The 22,306-nt window shown below is 40.6% G+C and overlaps 1 long non-coding RNA gene across 1 annotated transcript; it reads right to left on the bottom strand.

Annotated features, from left to right (window-relative positions):
- Window positions 1–396: 396 nt before the first annotated feature.
- On the bottom strand, window positions 397–22,179 carry LOC122819326. Its single transcript, XR_006368586.1, has 4 exons — window positions 21,681–22,179; window positions 21,415–21,570; window positions 19,166–19,217; window positions 397–3,000 (listed from the first exon to the last, which is right to left on the bottom strand). It is a non-coding gene; the product is annotated as an uncharacterized LOC122819326 (long non-coding RNA).
- Between the last annotated feature and the right edge of the window lie 127 nt (window positions 22,180–22,306).

Here is a 22,306-nt window from a genome sequence, read left to right as displayed (position 1 = left end):
AGAACGAGTTACAAAAAAAAAAAAAAAAAAAAAAAAAGACTCATCCAGCTGTAATACCGCATAGCCTTACTGATTCTGGGAAATGAAATGAGCTCGGCGCATGAGTCATTAGCTGGTGCTTTGAATATCAGTGTGGGTCGAAGCCGAGAGCTGACACAGCTACTGACATCATGAGCCGGCTCACCACGTTAAACGCAGTGCATCGTGAGCGTCTCGCTGGGAATGGACGACAATCTGCCGTTAATAATTCAGCAGCAAATAAAAGCCATACGGCAGGGAAAAAAAGTGCATCACCCCAGTGAAGTCCTGGGTTGCAGCATTTTGAGTGCATAGCGTAAAAGGAGAAATATTACATCACCGGGTGGAAGACTCTGATTCATATTAAAACACATGTTCTGCATAAATGTGTTTTATTAGCTTTTCTGCAAGTAAACACAAGAGCTATAACAAATTAATTCACATCACAGAAAAAAAAGAAAAAATGTTTGAATTAATTGCAACCAGAAAACCACTCAGGCTCTTACACTTGAAGCATAAAAACAGGTTTGTGGGGGGTTTTTTGTTTAATTTTTTGTTTTTGTTTTACCCCAACACGCCTTAAAGCTGTAAGTGCAGCAGCTGTGAGGATTTATAACTGTTACTGAGGGGAAAGCCTAATTCAGGCCGTTTCATAGCACTCGTTTTAAAATCCATTCCCTGTGTGAAATGCACACAAGCTGTCTTATTAGCCAACGTCAGCAGTAACCATGATAAATAAAAGAACCCACAGTGCGGCCCGCTGCCTTCAGAGGAAAAGTGTTTTTTTGTCGTTTTGTTTAGTTTAGTTTTTTCAGCTCTCGGATGCCCGAAGCCAGATTGGAGAAAGGAGCGGTGAGGAGTTAATGCAAAAGTTGAATTAAAGAGATAAATCTCCCATCGGCACCGTTATGGATTGTAAGAGAAGCTCGGAGATGTGCTGCAGAGGTCGATAATAGCTTGAACTGCCACCGTGAGACCTGTGCTCGGCCCTGATTGGTTTCCCCGCAGATCTGGGTTTTTTTTTTGTTTGTTTGTTTGTTTGTTTCTGAAAACTATATAGTAAAGCTTGTCAACACATCATAATACCGATCTGACCTCTGTCTGGTTGGCAAAACATACTAAAGAATCTCCGTCTAAACCAAAAAAAAATACACGATACAAAGACACAGATGGGTACGCGTATCCTTTTTCACACTCTTCCTGTCCTTATGCAGAAATGAGTGGGTGCCTAGTGTTTGATGGAGTCAAGGGAAATACAGGGCTGCTTCAAGTAATAAGAAATCTTCATTGAACGTCAATTTTTCAGAGCTAAAATGAACTGAACAAGAAAACCTTCAGTGGTGTTTGACCAACGTTTGTGTAACTTTGTACCAAAGTTTGTCAAAGTTTCTTTGGTGCAAAGTTACTCAAACAGAGAAACTGAGTAAAGGTGCTGTTGAAGTAACTATAATAAGCTGAGTAAGTCTAGTAGTACTTATTCAGGATAGTACTTGCCTTTTCAGGAAAGGAAAAAAAAAAAATAGACAGTAAAACCCAAATCCTACCAAATAAACGCAAGTCAAACTTCATCAACACTTCCCCCTTTTCCTCCCATTTAAATCCACCGAACGCTTCCTTCGGTAATATCTCAAATCTACAGGCTTAACTTTGTTTCCATCCTTTTAAGAAGAGCAAAACCTGCAAGATTGGTTAGGAAAATATCCCTTGGTGCTCGATTCAACTAGCTGGCGCACTGTTGCATGTTGCGAGAACCACAGACGGCTGTCGTGATACTCGATACGGGACGCAGCTTGTGCAAACAAATAAAGCATGTGGCTTCCAGTATGTAAACACCTGACCTCAGACTTGTACCAGGGTAGGTTTACTCGCAGGCCGGGGCATTGTTGCAAAGTGTGTGAGAGATTTCGTGTCAGCGTTGTTCGTTTGGGACGTGGAAATGAGCTTCATTGAACACAGCATCTTTTAGGAGACGAGATTACCACACGAGGACATGTCAGTATGACGTAGAGCATCCCATTAATTCATTTTTTTTTTTACCTCTAGAACAAATGAAATAAGTGCAAATAAATGCCAGAAATTTAAGGCGGGGGTTGGGGGGGGGGGTTTCTCATTAAACAAAAGAATAACGAATCCTCATATTTTTTAGTCTTTGAAACTGATTGGGGAACTAGAAATCATAATGGATTTTTATTTCAAATTAATGGTAATAAATTCATATTGTAGGTCCCATGAGGTCTCTTTGGAGTCTTCAGGGACTTTTAGCATCTTCCATCCTTTTCTAGAGGAAATTACTCACATCGTCAGATCCAAGCATGTTTGCAGTTGTTTTGAATCTTTTAAGAGCATTTCGAAGACCTTATGAGGCTCATAATCAGCTAAAATCTACTTCCTGTGAACCTCAGGCAGGTTTTGTCATGTCAACACGGTGTTCAGTCTCACTTCAGCCGACAGGAGCAACACCAAACCACATGGGTGACGTTCTAACAGTCTTCTGCGTGACAGTGTTCCAGTTTCCTCGACCTAATGTGACGCGTGCGATTTTAGCCGTTTTAAACGCCATTATGTTTTTACAAGAAATTGCGACGGGATTTTCGGAGGCCGTTACATCTGGAGAGTGCTGGTCTCTTCACATAGCTGAATGAAATCAATTACGTGATGAACTTTCACTTGAGCGGGGTTCGAAAAAAAACAACAACAAAGAAACAAATCAAAAATAGAAGGGTCCCTCTCTCCGGCACTCAAAGGTTAGTCAAAAAAAAACCACGTTATCTGATGTTGCGATGCAACTTTCTTAACCTCCCTGTTGATTTATGGCAGCTCAAGTATGAACAATCTGCCGCAGAGCGGGACGATAAACTTGTCGCCGTACCTCGTCACTACAGCACGACTCGACAAATGATAGATTAGTCTTGTAAGTGGGCGACTTCCAGATGTGATGTGTCTTGGTCCCCAGGTGAGGTGCACGGTGTCAATCTTGTGTCGCTAGAATGAGACAAACAGGAGAGAATATGGTCGGCTAAGTGCATAATTTCCTCACAATTCAGCTTCTCTCTGGGTGAAGGAGGTAGAGTTCAACCCAAGGCGTGAAGACCCCAAATATATTTAACACCATAAAGTCCAGATCCTACAGCTTAACCCTTTTGCACAATATTTTTAGCGTTGTGCAAGGGTGTTTTTAAGTAACCGTGACATTTCTTTAACAATTAGGGGATTGGTTTTATAAAAATGATAAATGAATAAAACATTAGAGACAATCAACTAAACATTTACCGATGGAAGTAAGACTATAGAGATCATCAAAGCCGATGATTAGATGTTTTTTCAACTTTGCACTCTGAAACGATCAGCAGTACATCAGACTGATGAAAAATTACCCATTTTTAATAACTGAGTCGTGTGCATTTTAGTCATTCTCGTGATGTAAATCATTTTGTGGGATACAATTTTTCAATTTCCTTATTTACTAAGAAATAATCAATCAATCAAATTTTATTTGTATAGCACATTTCAGCAGCGAGGCATTTCAAAGTGCTTTACATCAAATCAAACACAAAAACACAATGCAACATAGAATCAACAATCAAAACACGACACTAAGTCAGATTCCGTCTATAAATTTGTAATTGATGTTTCAAATCCAACTCTAAACAAGTGGGTTTTTAGTTGAGATTTAAAGGAAGTCAGTGTTTCAGCTGTTTTACAGTTTTCTGGAAGTTTGTTCCAGATTTGTGGTGCATAGATGCTGAATGCCGCTTCTCCTCATTTGGTTCTGAAGAAGACCTGAGAAGTTCTGGAAGGTTGATACAACAGCAGCAGATCTTTAATGTATTGTGGTGCTAAACCATTCAGTGATTTATAAACTAGCAACAGTATTTTAAAGTCTATTCTTTGAGCTACAGGGAGCCAGTGGAGAGACTTTAAAACTGGTGTTATGTGCTCTATCTTCCTGGTTTTAGTGAGAACGCCAGCAGCAGCATTATGGATCAGCTGCAGCTGTTTGATTGATTTGTTGGACAGACCTGTGAAGACGCCATTACAATAATCAATACGGCTGAAGATAAAGATTTTTTTTTTCCCTCCCCTTTCTCACCATAAATTGGTGAAGAGAAAAAGAGCAGGCATGAGAAAATAGCTGGCAGACATTGTGACGAATAAAGCAGCACAGTAACGACTCAGAACTTATTTCTAATTTAGCAACATCCTACGGTTTTAGTCTAAAGTACCAAATTACACAACACAAGACGTATGTGTGTTTTATTTACTTTAATAAGGCTTTAAAGAATGCAAATTAAGTCTGATCATAAAAAAGGAAATATTGGAGTGGCATAGTTTTTGGATGCTGTAATTGGTAAGCAACAGTTAATGAGCTTGTTTTGTGTTTTGACAATGATTTATGTTCAACACAGATCAGCAGGAATAAATTAGAAAAAATAGAAATAGAAGAATAAAAAGCTAAATATATTGCATGTGACTGATTAAATACCGCTATCCATAAGTGTCCAGATTTGAGTCAGCTACAGTAAACTGTAAAGTCTGTAAAGACTTCTGAAGAAAGTTTTAGTGCATTTTTTTTTTAGTTTTTTGTGTGTGAATATATTAAATAACTCTAGGCAATTAAGTCTTTAGAGCCTTCTGGTGGTGCCTTTGTCATCCTCTTCAACATTTTAAAATGTATTTTTGGGCCAGGCTCAGACATAATTCATTTTTATAGAAGCAGTAAGGCATCCTATAAATGTAGGTGGGAGCTCCATAACGAAACTAAAATAAATAAACTGCCAGTCTGCCCTTTGGCGTGAGTGCATCGTCTCATCAAGTCACCACTGTTTTTGTTCCAGTGTACCAGTTCATTTTATTATTTAGGAGAGCCTAAAACATGCAGCAGTACCAATCAAAACTTTAAATACACTCATCATGGGAATTATTGACATTTTCCTTTAATGATTTATTTGAGCTGATTTTTGTTTGTTTTCAAGAAAGCTTTATGTGTGAAGATTTATTTTATAAGAATTGTTCCCATGAGTTCTCTTAAATTTCCAAAATGCTCAAATAGTAAACTCGTCAGGTGTTTTCTCCCAGGCTATCTGGACGAATCACTACTGCGGAACTGCAGGTTTAATAGCTTCCTAACTACAACCAACCGCTTTGACTCCTTCCAGTCTGGTTTCCTGCCTCACCACGGCACCGAGTCCGCCCTCCTCACAGTGTTCAGTGACATCCACATAAACACAGACTCTGGAAGAACCACAGTGCTGGTTCTGTTGGACCTCAGTGCAGCTTTTGACACTGTTGACCACGACGTATTACTGAAACGACCGGAGAGTTGGGTCGGACTCTCCGGTCCAGTGCTCAACTGGTTTGAATCTTACATAGAGAGCAGGAATTTTTTTTTTGGTTTGTTTCAATAGGAAACTTCTGATATAAGCAGACAGAAGTTAAATGTGGGGAACCCCAAGGTTCAAGCCTAGGATCCCTTTTATTCAATATCTATATGCTCCCACTAGCTCAGGTTATAACAGGAAATAATATCAGCTACCATAACTATGCAGATGACACAGCTCTACATTACGATGTCACCAGGTGACTCAGAACCCATCCAATCACTGAACAGATGCTTAGAGCAGATAAATGTATGGATGTGCCAAAACTTTCTCCAGATGAACAGAAACAAAACTGAAGTTGTTATTTTTGGACCTAAAGAGGAACGATCTAGAGTTATAGATCTAGAGTCGATGCACAACTTCAGCTATTACGGCTGGAAACTAGGGATCAGGTCGGAACCCCAGGTATGGTGACGGACTCAGGCCTTAACCTGCAGAGTCACATGGAGACGGTTACAAAGTCGGCCTTCTATCACCTGAAGAACATCTCCAGGATTAGAGGACCGAAGTCCCGACAAGATCTAGAGAAACTCATCCATGTGCTTATCTTTATTTGCACTGATTACTCCAAGAGGCTTCAAAGTAGTCAGTTGTGAAAGAGCACAGTTTTCAGACAATTCTTTTCAGAAATTATACGATGTTCCATTCCGTTCAATGGGGACACAAGCTGAATGTTTCACAAAATGTACAAGATATCAATATCAAAATATATAGCTGTAATGTCCTGAATAAGCAGAATACTGTAACATTTAAATGGTTGAAATAGCACAAAGTATGCAGGAAAAGAGAAGTGGTGTAACTGAAGAGTGTGAAAACTTGTTGCAGTCACACTAACAAGTCCTGACCAGTGATTTATTTATTTATTTATTTTTTAAATCCCCCAAGTTCTGTACAATGCTTTGTTTCCTGTGATTTGTGTCTGGCTCAACTCAAGCCCTGTCTGTAGCAGATGGAGAAGGACGGGTGATGGGGTGGAGAAAAGAAGAAAGAAATCTTTCTGTGTGAGCGCACATATGACAGCTCCATCCGCCGGTCATGGAGGGACAGGTCTGCTCCAGCCACACTAAATTGCCTGTCAAGATTGCCACGGATGACCCTTTTGCACAAGAGACCCTCTCATATTTCTCCTGAAATATGAGCCAGCAAACGAGTCAGGAGAGAAATACGACTCTTATCCGAAAAAAGAAAAATCTTGACAATACGTTTAAAGTAACAGACACAACAAAGCCAAGCAAGACCCGATGTTAAGCTAAAATGTGAAATCTTATTTTCATATGGTAGCTATAGTCTTTATTGTGCCGTAGACACAACACTCCTCTCAACATATTGACAAGTATGTTATAAAAGCTAAAACAAAATAAAAACATTTGAGCCAAAGAATGTTTACGCCTGTGAGACCTAAAACAAAATCTGATTATTAAATTTCTTTTTAAAAGCATTAGAACAGAATAGAATTGGCGAAATCACTGATCCAACGATGGCCTCCACTTCTAAACTTCAAAGCTTCTCCTTCTCTTCACAAAGTCGGCATCAAAGCTGAAAGAGGTCGATGGGCGAGTCGGCTGCGGTAACCGCATATTTAGACCGCAAAGCACCAAGAGCTGAGAATCTTCCCTGGATGTGGGGATCCCGCATCTCTGACTGGTTGTAAGCGTTTCCTCTCCTTACATTCCGACTCCGAGACGTCAAGCCAATGACACATCACAGGCGACGCTCTTAGCCGGAGTTCAAACAGAAAACTCTGCTCCGTCTCTTCTTCCTGTACAGGCGATGGGGAGGTGATTCATCAACTCCGGGGAGACGGCAGGGGGCCCCGGTGACGGCTCGAACCCCCCTCTCCCAGTCTCATTATGCCAGATCTCTCAATGGCACTTCCATCCGATCTGTTCTCCTGTAACGGCAGCGTGGAGCCTCGACTGATGTGCGAGCGGCAGATGAATCACAATTAAACACTTATTCCTCCCTCATCTGTTGCCACCTCGGCAGCTTCATCAGCGAGAGGCATCTCTGCGAGGCAGCCCACGGTGGAGATGAAATGCAGAGACAGGAGCTGTCAGTCATCCTGTTCAGGGTGAACATTTGCATCTGCGTCCCTTCTGAAGAGCATCCAGGATGAGCAGCGGCCCACTGCCTGCTGGAGGCTGTTCTCATCTTCCCCTTCTCTACTGCCTGCTTATTAGATTCTTCATGAATACATTTCTGTTTGAGTGCACTTGCGTTTTACATTCCCGTGGCGCAGGATAAAGGAGGAGGTGATTGGTGTTAGAGCTGCAGGGTGAGACTTTTGTTTTTTATTTGTTAAAACTGTCACCATGTCGACAGTTCTCACATGAGACAGATAGTCTATGAGGTAAAAAAAAAAAAGATAATCTAGCTCCTCCATCGCCCCCTCGAGCTACCATTGCGATCCGTCATAATGCAGCACTCCTGACCAAAAACAACCAATCACAGCCAGGAGGAGGGTCTTAGTGCTGTCAATCATCTTGCTGCACTCTGCTCAACATGCTAATGGTGGAAAAACAGCTTAGCATTTATGCACCGTCATCGGTGGCTATGTTAACTAGCATTGCCATTGGTGACAGGCAATGATGTGGGTGAGCAGGAGAGTGATTGACAGCGCTAAAGCCCTCCTCCTGGCTGTGATTGGTTGTTTCTTGCCTTGTTAGTACCGGACGCACTGGGAAAAGGCAGACGAGCTCGACATTTTCGTAGCTTATCTGTCTTGTACCGTCAACATATAATGATAATTTTAACAAATATGTAAAAACCTTCTGCCAAATTGACAAACTGGAGCTTCAAGAAATCTTTGGCATCCGACGATACAAACAACTCATACTCTTATTTTAAACCCATTAAACGCCGTTTCATTCCGAACCAACTTCAATTTCACAGCAATGCATTTAACCCCTCGGTATTCGTTTACTTCTCTTAGTATTTTTGATGAATTATGGAGATAATCGATCACTAGAATTCTCAAATGTCATTTGTTTAATTTAACTAGATCATTTAAATAAAAATAAAAAAAACAGGTTTTGCATTATTCGTTATTCATCATTTGGCTCTGGTGGTTAAAGTGACAGCCAATGTCTTCTGATCAGACCAACACGTCTATGTGTTATTTAACATCTTGTTGTTAAATAACATTTAATTGTGTCACACTTGATGTAGAAAACACTTTTAAGCTCTGCAGACCGAATTGTACGACTTTCTAATTCTTTTGGTAACTAAAACCCCAATGCAGCGGAAGAAAGAAAAAAAAAAAAATCTTTGCCAAGATTATAAATGGCTTGTTGATCATAAATCACTCAAATCTGGAATGTCAAACATTCATAAAAATCAATAAGTGACCAAATGAATAAAGACTTTTTTATTATGAAGTTATTTATAAATCTTGAATCCTTTCTTAGAATTAGAATTTGTTTTTACATTAGAAATGCAAATTGTGAACTACCTGGATTTTATCTGGTGTTGAAACACAAATATCTGCATAAATGCAGTGAAAGAGGTAAACTGTGTGTATGTGTGTGTTTTCCTTTGAGAAATAAGAATCCAGGAAGTGTCTAATTAAGCCCAACCAGACTCACCGACACCGCTGGAGAAGAGCCCACCCCAAAGCCCGGCTGGGGTCCATCCTGGACCGGACGGCGCTCCATCACGGAGCCGCACGGGACAAACAACCACGTCTGCACACACTCACCTAAGGGATATACTTTCTGGTTTTTTTTTTTGTTTTTTTACTGCAGTGACAGGGTGTGAACTAGCCTTTTAACAAGCGGATCATTCAGTCTGGGAACTCGTCCGTGACCGAGTGGGTGTCCATCTGGTATTGAAATGAGAAACCTTATGCAAGAAAACTTTAATAGGCTGCAACTTTGCACATAGACGTGTCCTCAGTGGCCCTTTAAACGGCCTCAGCAAGTGCGAAGTGCCTTTGACTCATTAAATGTCACCCTCGTTTAAGCACATGAGTCACACTGGGCGGGGCTACATCACATGGGAACCCAAGAGCTCTGGGCCTTCTTGTGGTGAGCCTACTTTAACAACATGTGGTTATTGCTATTAAACTCAATCAGAAGTTCTCGCTTGAACTTTTTAAGACGAAGGAAAAACATAAATAAATGAGCGCTGGAGAGTTGCTCTCTGCGCAGCACTAAATAAAATGTCATACTAATTACACGGAGACTTTACTGCGAGCTCTTTCACCTCTCGTCACACAACACTTGTTAGCAAAGACGGAGCCTAAAAGGATCCTCTGCTCGTGGGATTTCTGCAGCTAATTGGACCCGTCGGAAGCCCCCAGCAGCCTGGTGATTGTCGCGTTGTGTCTGAATTTGCACTTCTGGCGATTTGAAGCGTTCGGATTAAAATTCACGCAAAGGGCCACGGGGGTTAGCGGTGTGATGTGTGTCCATGGACGTCTGTAGGTGGACTCAGGAGAGAAGTGGTGTTTCTCTCACCATCTCATTATCTAAAATTGCAGCGGCGCTGTATTCCCACGCTACCGGAGAACTCACCGACTATCGATAAAGCAGCAAACTGCGTAAATAGCCTTTTTTCTTTCTTTTGGCCCAGTTTCAGTCTCTCCAGTTTTAGAAATAATTGGTGTCTGTTGTGAGCATGCTGACGATGTGCAGTCATACAGACCCTTATTTTTGGACTAATCACATTTTTATTTTCCCAATTAATTTTTATTTTTATTTATTTTATTATTATTATTTTTTAGAAATTCATTCAGTCATGCATACGCCGCAATAAAAGAGTCTTTACTTTCTTGTGTTTATGTTCTGTTTTGGTAGGGTTTTTGCTCATTTAAATATTTTAAGTCATTAAAGTTGGTTGTCATGAGAGACAACTTGAGTAAATACAAAGTTCAGCTGGCAAAATATCATTTTAGATGTTGAGCAGGAAAAAAAGCTACACAAAACCAATCCGGCTACATGTGAAAACATTATTTATTAACTGAATGTTGTTTCAGTTAAACATAGTTTAAACGTTTTTAGTAGTTTAAACTACATAAATGCAGGCCAAATTACAAATCATTTGTGACAATGTGAACATAAACTAAAATATCTCCAAAAGCAATGAAGGCATCATTCCCTGATCTAAAGAAATTCAAGATAATAAAAGTATTTGGCCTCCATTCTTCATTTCAATTCAGTTATTTATTTATCTAAATTAAGACAATGCACATTAATCAACATTTCAGCAGCAAACATCAACGTAAACATGGTGGAGTTGGTATAAATGCTAGTTTTGAACCATTGTGAAAAGATGAAAAGAAGAAGCAGCATCCAACAAAACAAAGAGTGGAGAATAATAACAAACGTCACCAATCGTACAAACAACATGAAGTTACAAAGAAGCTAGGACACCATTACATAATGGACAAAATATTCGACATAAAAGTGCAACTTTCTTTAGTTTTCAACCAACGTTTCAAAGAGATTTTAAAGCTGGAGTAGAGGTGCCCCAGTTCACGACAATCTGGCAATGTGTTGCACAACTGATGGACCAAAGTGATTGTCCGCAGCTGGATAACGGGTCTCTCTCATGGTGGAGCAGTGGTCAAGCCTCCCACGGTTAACTCTGATGATGGTACCGTGAGTGCAACGATGACCCTTCCACCAGAACACAAAGAACCAACACTCAAAGCGCTGCAAACCTCACTTGGCTCCGGCAGCCGCGTTCATTTCATTCCCCAATAAAAACTCCCCATAAAGGCCAGTTTCACATCTCGGTTATCCAAAATGAAACGTTCTGGAAAGTGTGAATTCAGTTGCATCTGGTGCCCATGCAGCGGGACAGTGATCGTCAGGAAAACCTCTGAATGGCTCACAAAGTAAAATAATAATATAAATAAGGTTTTTGGTGCAGCTTAAATCTCAATGAGATGCTGTGGAATTACCTTAAAAATTCCCAACCAGGGCAGCTGAATAATGTAAAATACTCACAGTGAGTTATATCACAGTACATTAAATCCCTTCTAAACATGGTACAAGTTATCAGGTTTAGGGAGTCAACAGGTTTTTCACACAGAGCCGTGTTGGTTAGGTTAGTTTTCCCTCTACAAATGAAATTTTCATTTGAATGCTGCCTCTTTTTTTCTTTTTTTGTACATTATTGTTTTGATATTTGTTAGTTGATGTCAGATTCTCTCCCAAGATTTGCTATTTGACAATTTAGTTGCGACTAAAAAGGAGGAGCGGGGAGGGAAAAAAAGAAGAAAAAATGATCTATAAAGGTGGCAAATTTGTCTTTTCCCCAGCAAAGTAACCACCGAAAAAGAGTGAGGTCTGGCCACCGGGAGTAATTTGTGATCAGTCAGGAGCAGCCGAGCAGCAAACTCCCTATGGTAAAGTAGAAAAGAGGAAAAGTGGGGCTATTACCAAGACGGCAGAAGCTGCTTACAGCTGGAGGCTGAAGACGGCTACTGATGTGGTCAATGATTAACTAACCCAGATGGCAGCGCGACCAGCTGCTAACAATGACAAGGTGGCTACTCATTCAGCCTGGGTGGTAACCCATTTAACACAACCACCCATGGGATTGTCAACAAGGTTTCGGTGAATATCAGTGGCGTAGTGCACAAACTAATGGCTTCCAAGTCTACGGTCCTGATCCAGAGGATTACCTGATTCTATTAGCCAGACAATATTATGGATAAGGCGGCTAACAGCGTGAATGTGCCAACAACTCGTATGTCTATAGTCGCAAGAACCGCAGCATTATTTGTTTTTGTCTGGATATCAGCAATGTGTTAGTAATAATTGCAGGATTTGGATTTGGTCACCTGATGTAGACGCACTTACATGAGTTATTGTGGTGCCTTGCAAAAGTATTCATACCCCTCAGCTTTTTTCAAATGTAGCCGTGTTTCAGCCATAAAATGAATGTATTTTAATGGGATGTAAAGGATAAAGCCACCACAAAAGAGTTCATTTTTATATCTAAACACCTTTCATGCTTATTCATTAAATACGCATTTCCTGTTTTTCCTTTTCCTTACACATGCATTTTCTTAAAATACACATTTTTGTCTTTTCTTTATAAATGTTTGTCAATTTTTGTGTTTTTTTGTGCACATTTTTTGACAAAAATGCATCTATAAGGGAAACAAAATGTAGCTTTTGACAACAATGCATGTATAAGGAAAAAGAAAAATTAAAATATATTTCTGCTTTTATTTTTAATTACACAAGTTCTGGTCCTCTGTACTTCAGATGCATGTACAAGGAAAACGAAAAGCAAAAATATGGACGTTTCCGGTTTTATTTTTAGGACAGCTTTGGTCCTAACCAAGGGGGCCACTGAATTCAAATGCATACTTAATTTTTCAGGATTTTATTTCTAGAAAAAAAAAAAAAAAAAACTTGTGTCATATTTCTTTCCACTTCACAATTATGTGTTTGTCGCTGAATTTGCTGAAGTTTGTGGTCGTAACTTGACAAATATAGCAACGTTTAGTTGGCGTTGTTGGTATTTTGGAGAAAAACAATCATGTTAGAAGCCAAACGTGACACTTGAACACAGGCGTCAGTCTCTGACCTACGGCTAACGTCTTCCATCCTTGATTACGCTCTCCGGTCTAGACAGGGGGGCGAAGGGAAGCTGGAGTCATTTTCTCCAGATTAGGAGGTTTCAGTGTCTCTGCTCCACCTGCTGCCAATGTGACTAAGATTTTCGTTGACCCCTTTGACAGGATTACGAACTGCCATCTCTCAGTCTGTCTCTGCGGGTTTTAATGGCCCTGCTATCAGTCACTTGCTAATTTTCCCACAGTCGCTGTTTGTCTACAAGGACCCTGGGAGAGATTCCCACAGTTCTCGGGTCATTGGAGTATCACTCACATCCTGTTGGCCGCTCGTCTATTTGTGAAGCCGAAGCTCAGGTTCACTGTTTGTTTTGGCATCCCGCTGGTTGGAAAACAAAGCCGAGCATTGTCTGTTCTACGCGCTCCTGCCTCCGCTCTCGCTGGTTGCACTCTGTCGCCGGGCAGATTGTGGAGTGTTTTGGAGATAAATAATAAAAAATGAATAAATAACAGCACCTACTGCAATACAAACTCATATTACTCCATAACTGGTATTCATTGTTTTGAGAAAATTTCATGCCGACAATCTCGACTCCGTCTCCTCTGGCAGTTGATTCAATTACTTTTATTTAGAGCAATAAAAACTTCAGGTTCCTCTCAGATTAGTCTGATGCATGCGAGACTGTTTTTTTTTTTTTTGTCTTATTGTTTGTTTGTTTTTTAGCTTGGATAACATCATTTGAGCTCTTTATTTAAAGCCTACCCTTGAATGTTGATTACTTCGCATGTTTAGATATCAACAGCATAAGATTCCTCATGGTTTCACATCTTGGATCATCCTAACTACAGATGATAAACCTTCCAAATCCACTTTCTTGGCATTTTGCTTTTGTTTTTTGGTGTGTGTTTGTAAATAACTCCATAGCTAATAGTCGTCGCGCTAACAGATTTTTCCCCCCCACCTGAGCCGAAGATCTCTGCAGCTCCTCCAGAGTCGCCACAGGCCTCTTGACCGCTTCTCTGATTAGTTTATGAATGGCGTTCTGTCAGCTTCACAGTTGTCACAAATTTGTGTCGTTTTCATCTCTGAAAATATGATCAAGTGTGCGACTGTTTCACGACAAAATCTGGAAAAGTTTAAAGCGCTTGAATTCTTTAGTACCGTCAACCACTCAGGTACGACTTTTAATCATTGTGGATTAAATTCTGTGAGTCAAGCTGAATGGATTAAAACAATAGTTTTAGAGGAGAGGTATACATTTCAACTGCCTTGATTTAATTTTCATTTGCAAGAGTTAAATTGGGAGAGTGGAAACAGAATAAAAATGAGCTGGGAAGTATTTCATGAATTGACTTTAATGGTCCAAACAGACAGCACTACGAACAATGCATACATGCGAGAGAAAGCTTTGTAATCTCTATTAAGATGGAAACCAGATGTCTGATGGTGCCAGTTAATATTTCCAAGTACATTTTAACAACTGCTGCTACTTGCCTGACGAGTAAATACCGGCCCCCCGGAGGCATAAACCTTCGAAATGTGTTTTTAATTTGAGAGAAACAACATTTGATTAAGGACTTGCGGCACGGCACGCCGACATCAATCACAACTAGCAGGGAGAAACGCACAGCGCCTCAGTAGTTCAGCGGAGGGGAGGGAAAAACAAAAAGTGATTTTTAAAGCGATCGCAGTGCGAGTGAAGCAGTCTGCTCCCAAGCCTCGGGCTATCAGATCAATCTGAATCCTTTTAAAAGTATTTTAATGAGACCAAATCCTTTTAAATTATACCGGAGCCGCCACAAAAATGTGGATTTCAGTTTTCCTTTGCGCATGTTGGCGTGTCTGTGCGCACATGAGAGGGAGGTAATCCCAAACAGTCTCAGCTTTTCTGACATCTTTGTAACAAAAAAAAATATATAAAAAAAATAGATAAATAAAATTAGATCAAAGGCATCAAATGACAGGAAATGGCAAGTGTCGGTTTTGAGCCAAGCAAATGTCTTCGTAAATGGCATGTATTGTAATTTTATACATTCTTTTTTGTTACGGCTGTGTTTAGACTGGTAGCTCGTGACAGTCATTTTTATTTCAATCGTTGAAGTAAACAAATATTTAAGAAAAAAAAAAAGCATGAAAAACAAGAAGTCAGCCAAAGACAGCTAAAAACACAACCAGAAGTTGCCTAAGCATGAGGACACTTTGAAATATAAAACTTAGTTATTAGTGAATATCAAGAATACGTTGCAACATCCACTCAAGACAGAAAGCTCAATTATGAGTTCGTACAGTTAAGATTTGTATGGTAATTTGCCCAGGAGGAAAAGAATTGCCCTGTGAATGCATCAGATTGGAGACTCAACAAACCAGAATCCTGTGAAAGGCTTTAAAAGTGCTCTGTTACGAGCCTGGTTTGCCTGCGACACACACCACAGTCGGGAGTGGCAGCATGTGACAAAAAGTGTCATCTGAAACATTAAAAGTCAGGACGCCAGTTCAGTCAAACTTTATAAACATGTTCACACCACAGTTTTCTCAAAATATGCCGTTTGCTAAAATCACATGTGTGCACTGAAGCTACATGCAGTGAAAACCGTATTGTGTCCACATCTCTCAACTTTGAGTTTTTCTTACCCTATAAAGCAAGATCAAACCATATCAGATACTGAGCCAGATTGTTTTATATCAGCCGGACTGCCACTTGGCCAAGTTGGCATTTGAAAGTTTTAAGGGGGCGCACCAGAAAAAAAAAAAAAAAAGTGACTTATACGTTCGTTACATTTTAAATGAGGCCTCCATCTTTACTTTAAAAGCCGTTGTTGTTTAGCAACAGAAGTGAAACAAGTGTGGACAACAAAACGGAAACATTCGAAGAGAAATGTTTCTGACAGGCGTCAGCGATTCCTAAAGGCTTGAGACGCCCAAAACTGGTGACTTTGGTACCAAAAATGAACTGTGCGGTAAGGAAAGTTTTACCTTTCCCACAGCCTGGGTGTAGACTGGAATCTTTCTGAGAATGGCAGCTGAGCAAAGGTGCTTATTATTACGAAGCTAAAAAGTGGAAGTGGACGTCTCAGAGAACGTAAGAGTAAGACGCCAATTACAGACTGGGATTAACAAAAGACGGGTGTAACCGTCAGTAAAAATCAAACTGTTTGCGTCCAGTCAGTCTGTTCTGTTTTACACATTTCACCAAGTACTGGTTGGGCATTCAAGGTACTAAAGCAACCGTGAGGTTGATATTCCTGAAGATTTTAAATCAGAGTGCCAGGAAATGAAAATCAAACAGCCTGAATCAAAATTTGAAAGAGCAGTTACATAAGGAAGTCCAGGGATGAGTCATTTTGCGGGAAGGTAGTTTGGTTTTGTTTTTTGGGGTTTTTTCTTGCAGTACAAAAGGCTGGCTAAGTAGAAACACACAAGCATTAAAAAATAATAATAATTAGTCATTAAAAAAAATAATTTGGCTCCTGAAACAATTCAACCATCCTTATGTCACGACAACGACAGAGACTTGATGATGGACCTGCTGCCAGACTAGAGAATCGCATCATTCCACCTGCTTTGTAACGCAAACAATATGCAAGCTGTCTGTTTAGCATCCGCTTACAAAGCCCGCCGGATTTCAGAAGGCTGTCGACAGCCAAAACATTTCTTGTTTGGCGTCTTTAATCCTAAAAAAGACAAACAAACAAACAAAAAAAAAATCAAACATGTGGTTTTTGATTTAAGACACATTTGTTGAAAAGATCTCCTTACTTCTTCTACTACAATTCTAGTTTCTCCTGACGCAAAGCCGCAGAGGACATTTTGTGCATCAAAACCTGAACTTTTCCAGCTGGATAAAGGAGAACCGCCAGGCTCAGAGCTCAGCAGCATCCTCGCCTCTCTTCATTGATCGCAGGGAGACCGGACCCGTAACTAGGAGCAAATTGCCCTTGAAGGCTGTAATTGTCAGTTCCACTTTGCGCATGCATGGCCGGAGATAAGCACTGACCTTACTCTCACCTTTTCTAATGCCCAAGTGTTCATTTCGCCGGGTCAGCATGTTGCGGGCCTGCCACGAACTGGAGTTGGGAGGCAGGAGTGAAAGTAATACAGGTAAAACATTTCAAGGCGCTCAAGCTCCAAAACTTTAATAATCGGTAGAGTGTCATTTCCTCTGGTGTCACTAAAATTAGCTTGAGGATTTGCTGTGAGGCATATTAGGTGTAAAATATACCTCAGTTATTTCATTAAAGCATAAATAAAATGTGGGGAAAGGACTTTGAGACGTGTTAAAATAAGGTAGTTGGCATTTTTCCCACTTATGATCCCATGTTTTTAACACCAATTTTGATGCAGTTTTCTACATATGGGTGTGTTAAATGACACCCTGTTGACTCAGACCTTTTAGTATTCACGTGTTACAATCTCCTCAGACTCAATGTCCTTGATTGCAACAGAATTTTTTTCTTCTTGCTGAAATACGTCTGATTGCTACTTAAAGGTTGAACAGCTAATATTTAAGCGCAAACAACCACAGGGAGATCGCTCTTTGACGTCGCATGACCACTTAGTACATCACGTCATACTTCTAGTGAATAGATGCAACCCGACACAAAACTCCACTCATCCATGACTCAGCAAATGAAGCGCATGTTGCTCGCTGTCGCGAACAAAACATGCTCTCGACTGTCCTCTGTAATTTGAAAGGGCCATAAAAAGAAAATGATAGTCCTTTTTAAAAAAAAAGAAAATAATAATAATAATAATAATAATAAAAGCGGGTGGGTCCTCCAGTTGAGGATTACCCCACCGACACGATGCTGCATCCTAGTGAACAGCTCATCCAAGGGCTCGCACGAACCACCGTCACACGCGCGTCTTCCACTCCCTCCGCAGCGTCGACAGGTGAGCGCCTGTGACTTTGTGCAGGTTCGCCCTGGAGATCTCTCACCTCCTCCTTCCCCTCCTTGAGCGAAACCGCAATTAAAGGAAGACACTGAACAAATGACCGCTCCCTGGGAAGTCACCCTCGCCAAGGCATTCCTCTCCTTTGTCATCGTTTGATCTCAAAACCGCAAGCAGCCGAGGCTCTTTGACCGACCCGTGAGCTGGCGATCAAAAAATAGCTTCTACCTTTTGTGTACAACCAAAGCCACAATAGCAGACACCTTTTTGTGTGTGTGTGTGTGTGTGTGTGTGTCCGTGCAAAGAACATCAGAGGATAAACTGATGACACTGATGACAGAAGGACGAGAGCGGTGCTGACAGGACGGCAGGCGGTCAATGAGCTTTTTGTAGAAACAACACAAAGAGGAGAGATGCACTATTCATGGCAATAATCCGGCCGTCTTAACCAGTAAGCAGACTTTTCTCACCAGGTTACCGAGTTGAAACCACAAACCCTGATGGTTTTAAATTGCGTTTTACGTAACCCGCCAACACAAGGCAAGGCGCAAGTGTGAAGAGGAACACGGAGAACATATACACACACGCACTCGCAAAAAAAGAAACGTACAACAAGGTGTACTGAGCTACTGCTATTCTGACTTGCAGAGAAAACGGTGAGTGGTGAAAAACTGACACTATCTCTACTCTAAAACACGGTGGTGGCAGTATTTAGATATGGGCTTACAGTCTCCTCATAATGGGTAAGAAAAGTGGAATGATAGAAAAACGTTTAGAAAGCTCAGGAACCAGCTGAATATTGTTCATCTGTTACAAGTAATCAAATTAAATTTACCCAAGCAAATAAATAAAGTTTATTAAGTTATCATGTTAAGCAAAGGTAAATAAGGTAAGTTTACCCAATTTAATTTGATGACATGTAGCAAATTAACTCTTTTTATTTTTTTTAAGTTGTAGCTCTATTATCTTTTTTCAGAGTATCTTGCAGTGGCAAGAATTCAGATGTTGCATCTTATTCCATTGATGTTTAGCGTATTTTATTTTAATATTTTGCAAAGTAAACCCATCTTTCAAAAGGCTGTCGCCAGGAAGAGTGCTCGCCACCATTTTGGGAGTTTTTGATATCAGAGTATTTTTAAAAAAACAGCACTCAAACCACAAATTGTGCAACAACGATGCATAATATTATGACCACTGACTGGTGATGTGAATAGGTGGCACCTGTTAGTCGGTAGGCTATTATACTTGGTGGCAAGTGAGAGCTGTGTCCTCAGAGTTGATATGCAGGAAGGAAAATGGACATTTGACTACACAAGAGTCAAATTGACAGGCAGGACGATTACAAACCTAATGATGATTGGCCCTGGAGCTCCAACTGCTGAAGAGGTCAATCCTGATTCTGGTGGGGGTGGGGGGGTGGGGGGGGGGGGAAAACAAAAAGAGAGTCAGAATACTCACTCGGGTTTGTGCATGAAGCTACGGTGCAGCAAAGCAGTCTGGATGTTCATTCTGGACATGAGATTACACTTGGGTCACTGAGGGCAGTTCATCTCTGATCTCTGTCTTGTCCTACTGTCGGCTCTGACGGCAGCGTTCTGTGTAACAGATGGCTAATTAGCATTTCTGCTATGGCAATCACCAAAGCTAATTTCCCTTTGATAACCGCAGCTTAAATAAAGAACCGACTCTACTGACCTTGTCGTGTTAGTTGGCACCTACGTGCTGAAACTTGGAAACTTGGTACTTAAGCCATCAACAGAAACCTTGAGCACATCCAGTCGTTTAGATTACAATCAGGCTCATTCGGCGTTTTGTGTTGCAGAACAAGCAGTTCAAACCCAAGATGTTATGATGATTCACTCTAGCCACACGAAACGTTCCCTCAATAGGCTGTTGATTTCAAGTAAAGTTAATTGTTAAACGGAAAGTACATTGTATCCCATTCAAACGATGACTAACGCACAACTGTAGCAAAAGGCTCTGTTTATTATGTGTAATAAATTGTGGAATAAATTCCAAAGCTAAAGCCAATTAATGTTTTGTGGGGTTTTTTGTTATTTTCTTGTCGGTACACCTCACATCACAGTCTCATTAAGTTTATGGTAATTATTATTTAGATGCGGTCAAAGATATACAACAGTATTACGCCATCGAACCAGGCGAAAAATTCACCCTGCATCACGCGGATCGAGTGATGGAGACGTCTAAAGTTACTTCAGAAACAAAATGCGCCCAACCAGAAAGCAGAAACTTCCAAGGCGGCGGCGTAACGACCGTAAACCTCTCAATGCTGCAATCGAATCACAAATCAGAAGCAACACAGTTGCCACTTTTCCACCTTATAAAACCAGCATCCAAGTAATAACCCTGAGCCGCTAATGGAGGCTTTTATTTTCTTCTCATGCTTTGATTCGGAAAACAAAGACAAGTGTCAAATAAATACTTAGATGAAAGGCATTAGGAGTTTACAGCTTTTCCTTGTTGACGTTTTAGACTGGGAGCTCATGATAGTCGCATTCATTACCTCTGGAGGTCTTGCACCATCGCTGCAACCCTGCAAGGTCAAACGGGTGCAGATGAAGAGTGGACCTGTGTTGTCTGGGAACAGGATCTTGAAGACCCAGTAAACTGGCACATTACACAGGGATTTAAAAGCGTCCCATGGCGATTTGTGTTTGTCTGTAGTTCGTCAACTGCTATTAAAGAACAATCCCAACGGATTTAAAGAAGTAAATTCAGGCAGACAATTTTTACTATGAAAAGAAGCCTTTTCATAGTAAGTGGAGGTGGATTTCTCACCGCTATTCCCTCTGTTAGCATATTAGCAGTGAATTATGAAACAGCAGCAGCAGCAAACGGAAATCACACAGCCTCACTTTTTTTTTTTTTTTTTACATGCTCATGCATATTTTGCATTCTCATGCTCATGAAATCAATTCCTCTTAAGAGTGAAAACGTCCTTTGGAGGACACCGTCTGTCACACCACACAAACTTTTTGATTCCGCCTACAGTTCGTTTCATCGCTGCAAACGGATGTTTGGCCCTGGAATCTCACTTCAAGGTTGTTGGTTGTTGGTTGATGGAACAGGGTTGGGCTGCCAGATGCAGAAGCTGGCAGGTAAATTACTCTGGCTCTGCTCAGATCCAACCCGGTTGGCGCTGTCTGGGCGGTGTTGGAAATATGGGTCACAATCTGCTCTGTTGGGGGGCTTATTTTTTTTTTTATTTTATTTGGGAGGAGGTTGGCATCTTCCCTGCACTGCGGAGGTTTCTGTCCCTTACTGGGAACTTGAAGTGACAGTGGCAGAGTTTGTGTGAAATCTCTCATCCCGAAGCTCCATTACATTTCCTGCATATAGCAGATCTTTGGGGAATGCAAGAGCGCTCACTCAATCTTTTTCTGTGATGCAAACCGGTTCCAGAAGTCCTTCCAGCAAATTAGCATCAGTTTGTCTTATTTTGTCATGAAAAGGACGCAAAGTTTTCTTTGCTACAAGAAGTCAATACTTTTTTTCAGTTTTCTTGATAAAAGAATATAAAATCTACACTAGTTTAGAGCCTGCAGTTGTAACTGAAATGCATTAAAATAACTCACCATGACGGAGACCATCTCTCCTGAAATAGGACTCTGGATATCACGTGGTGTTTAATTAATTTACGGACCAAGTTTTTCTTTGTTCAGTTCTGTGTTTCAGTTGTGTTTTGACATTTCGTTAAACGTGGTTGTGAGCGGAGGGACTGGCCATACTGCCTGTACAGGATCAAATTGAAAAAAATTGTTTGTTTGTTTTGTTTTTTTTTTTCTTAAAGAATTACACTTGGTGTAATTCAACAACTATGTTGTTTGAAACGAGCACTTACCTTTCCAGCTGTTTCCTCAGAAGGGCGGAGCAGCAAAAGGAGGAAAAAAAAAAAAGCTGCTTAAAAAGTGCTGGAGCGTACCATCTAAATTAGGAGGGGTGCGACCTTTGAGAAGTTATGTTCAGTTAAATTTATTCTGACCTGAGATTAGTTCAGCTGTAATGATTTGTGTGTATGTAAATGTTTATTGGAGCCACTTATTGATTTGGTGTTAGGTTTGTGTAAGTAATGTTTATTTCTTTTTTTTTTTTTTTTTTTTTTGCTTTTTTTTGCTTACCTCTTTTCTTGGTGTGTCTGATGCAAATGTGACCGGAAGTTGTTAAATAAATCCACCTCAATCTTCTCTCCGCCGGTCAAAAAGACTCTCGCGAAAAGCAAAAGATGCTCGATTTTAGAGGACGAATAAACAAACAACAAACAAACGCTACAGACTTTGAATCAGCTGAAAGGAGTTTAAACAGATACACCGAGCAACACAAAACTGAAACCATTGCTAAGAGGAAAGGTTAGTGGATTAGCTCCAGAGTACCGCCTCAAAACTAGAGCCGTATGTTGAATAATCTTTGGTAGATTCTTCCACAGGCTCCTGCAGAAGCCTATAGAAACCCCCTCCAAAACAACTGCAG

Source organism: Gambusia affinis, linkage group LG17, assembly GCF_019740435.1.
Source record: "Gambusia affinis linkage group LG17, SWU_Gaff_1.0, whole genome shotgun sequence".
In the NCBI taxonomy this organism is placed as follows: domain Eukaryota; kingdom Metazoa; phylum Chordata; class Actinopteri; order Cyprinodontiformes; family Poeciliidae; genus Gambusia; species Gambusia affinis.
The sequence above is the reverse complement of the archived record's forward strand: the minus strand, read 5'-3'. Positions and strand labels throughout refer to the sequence as shown.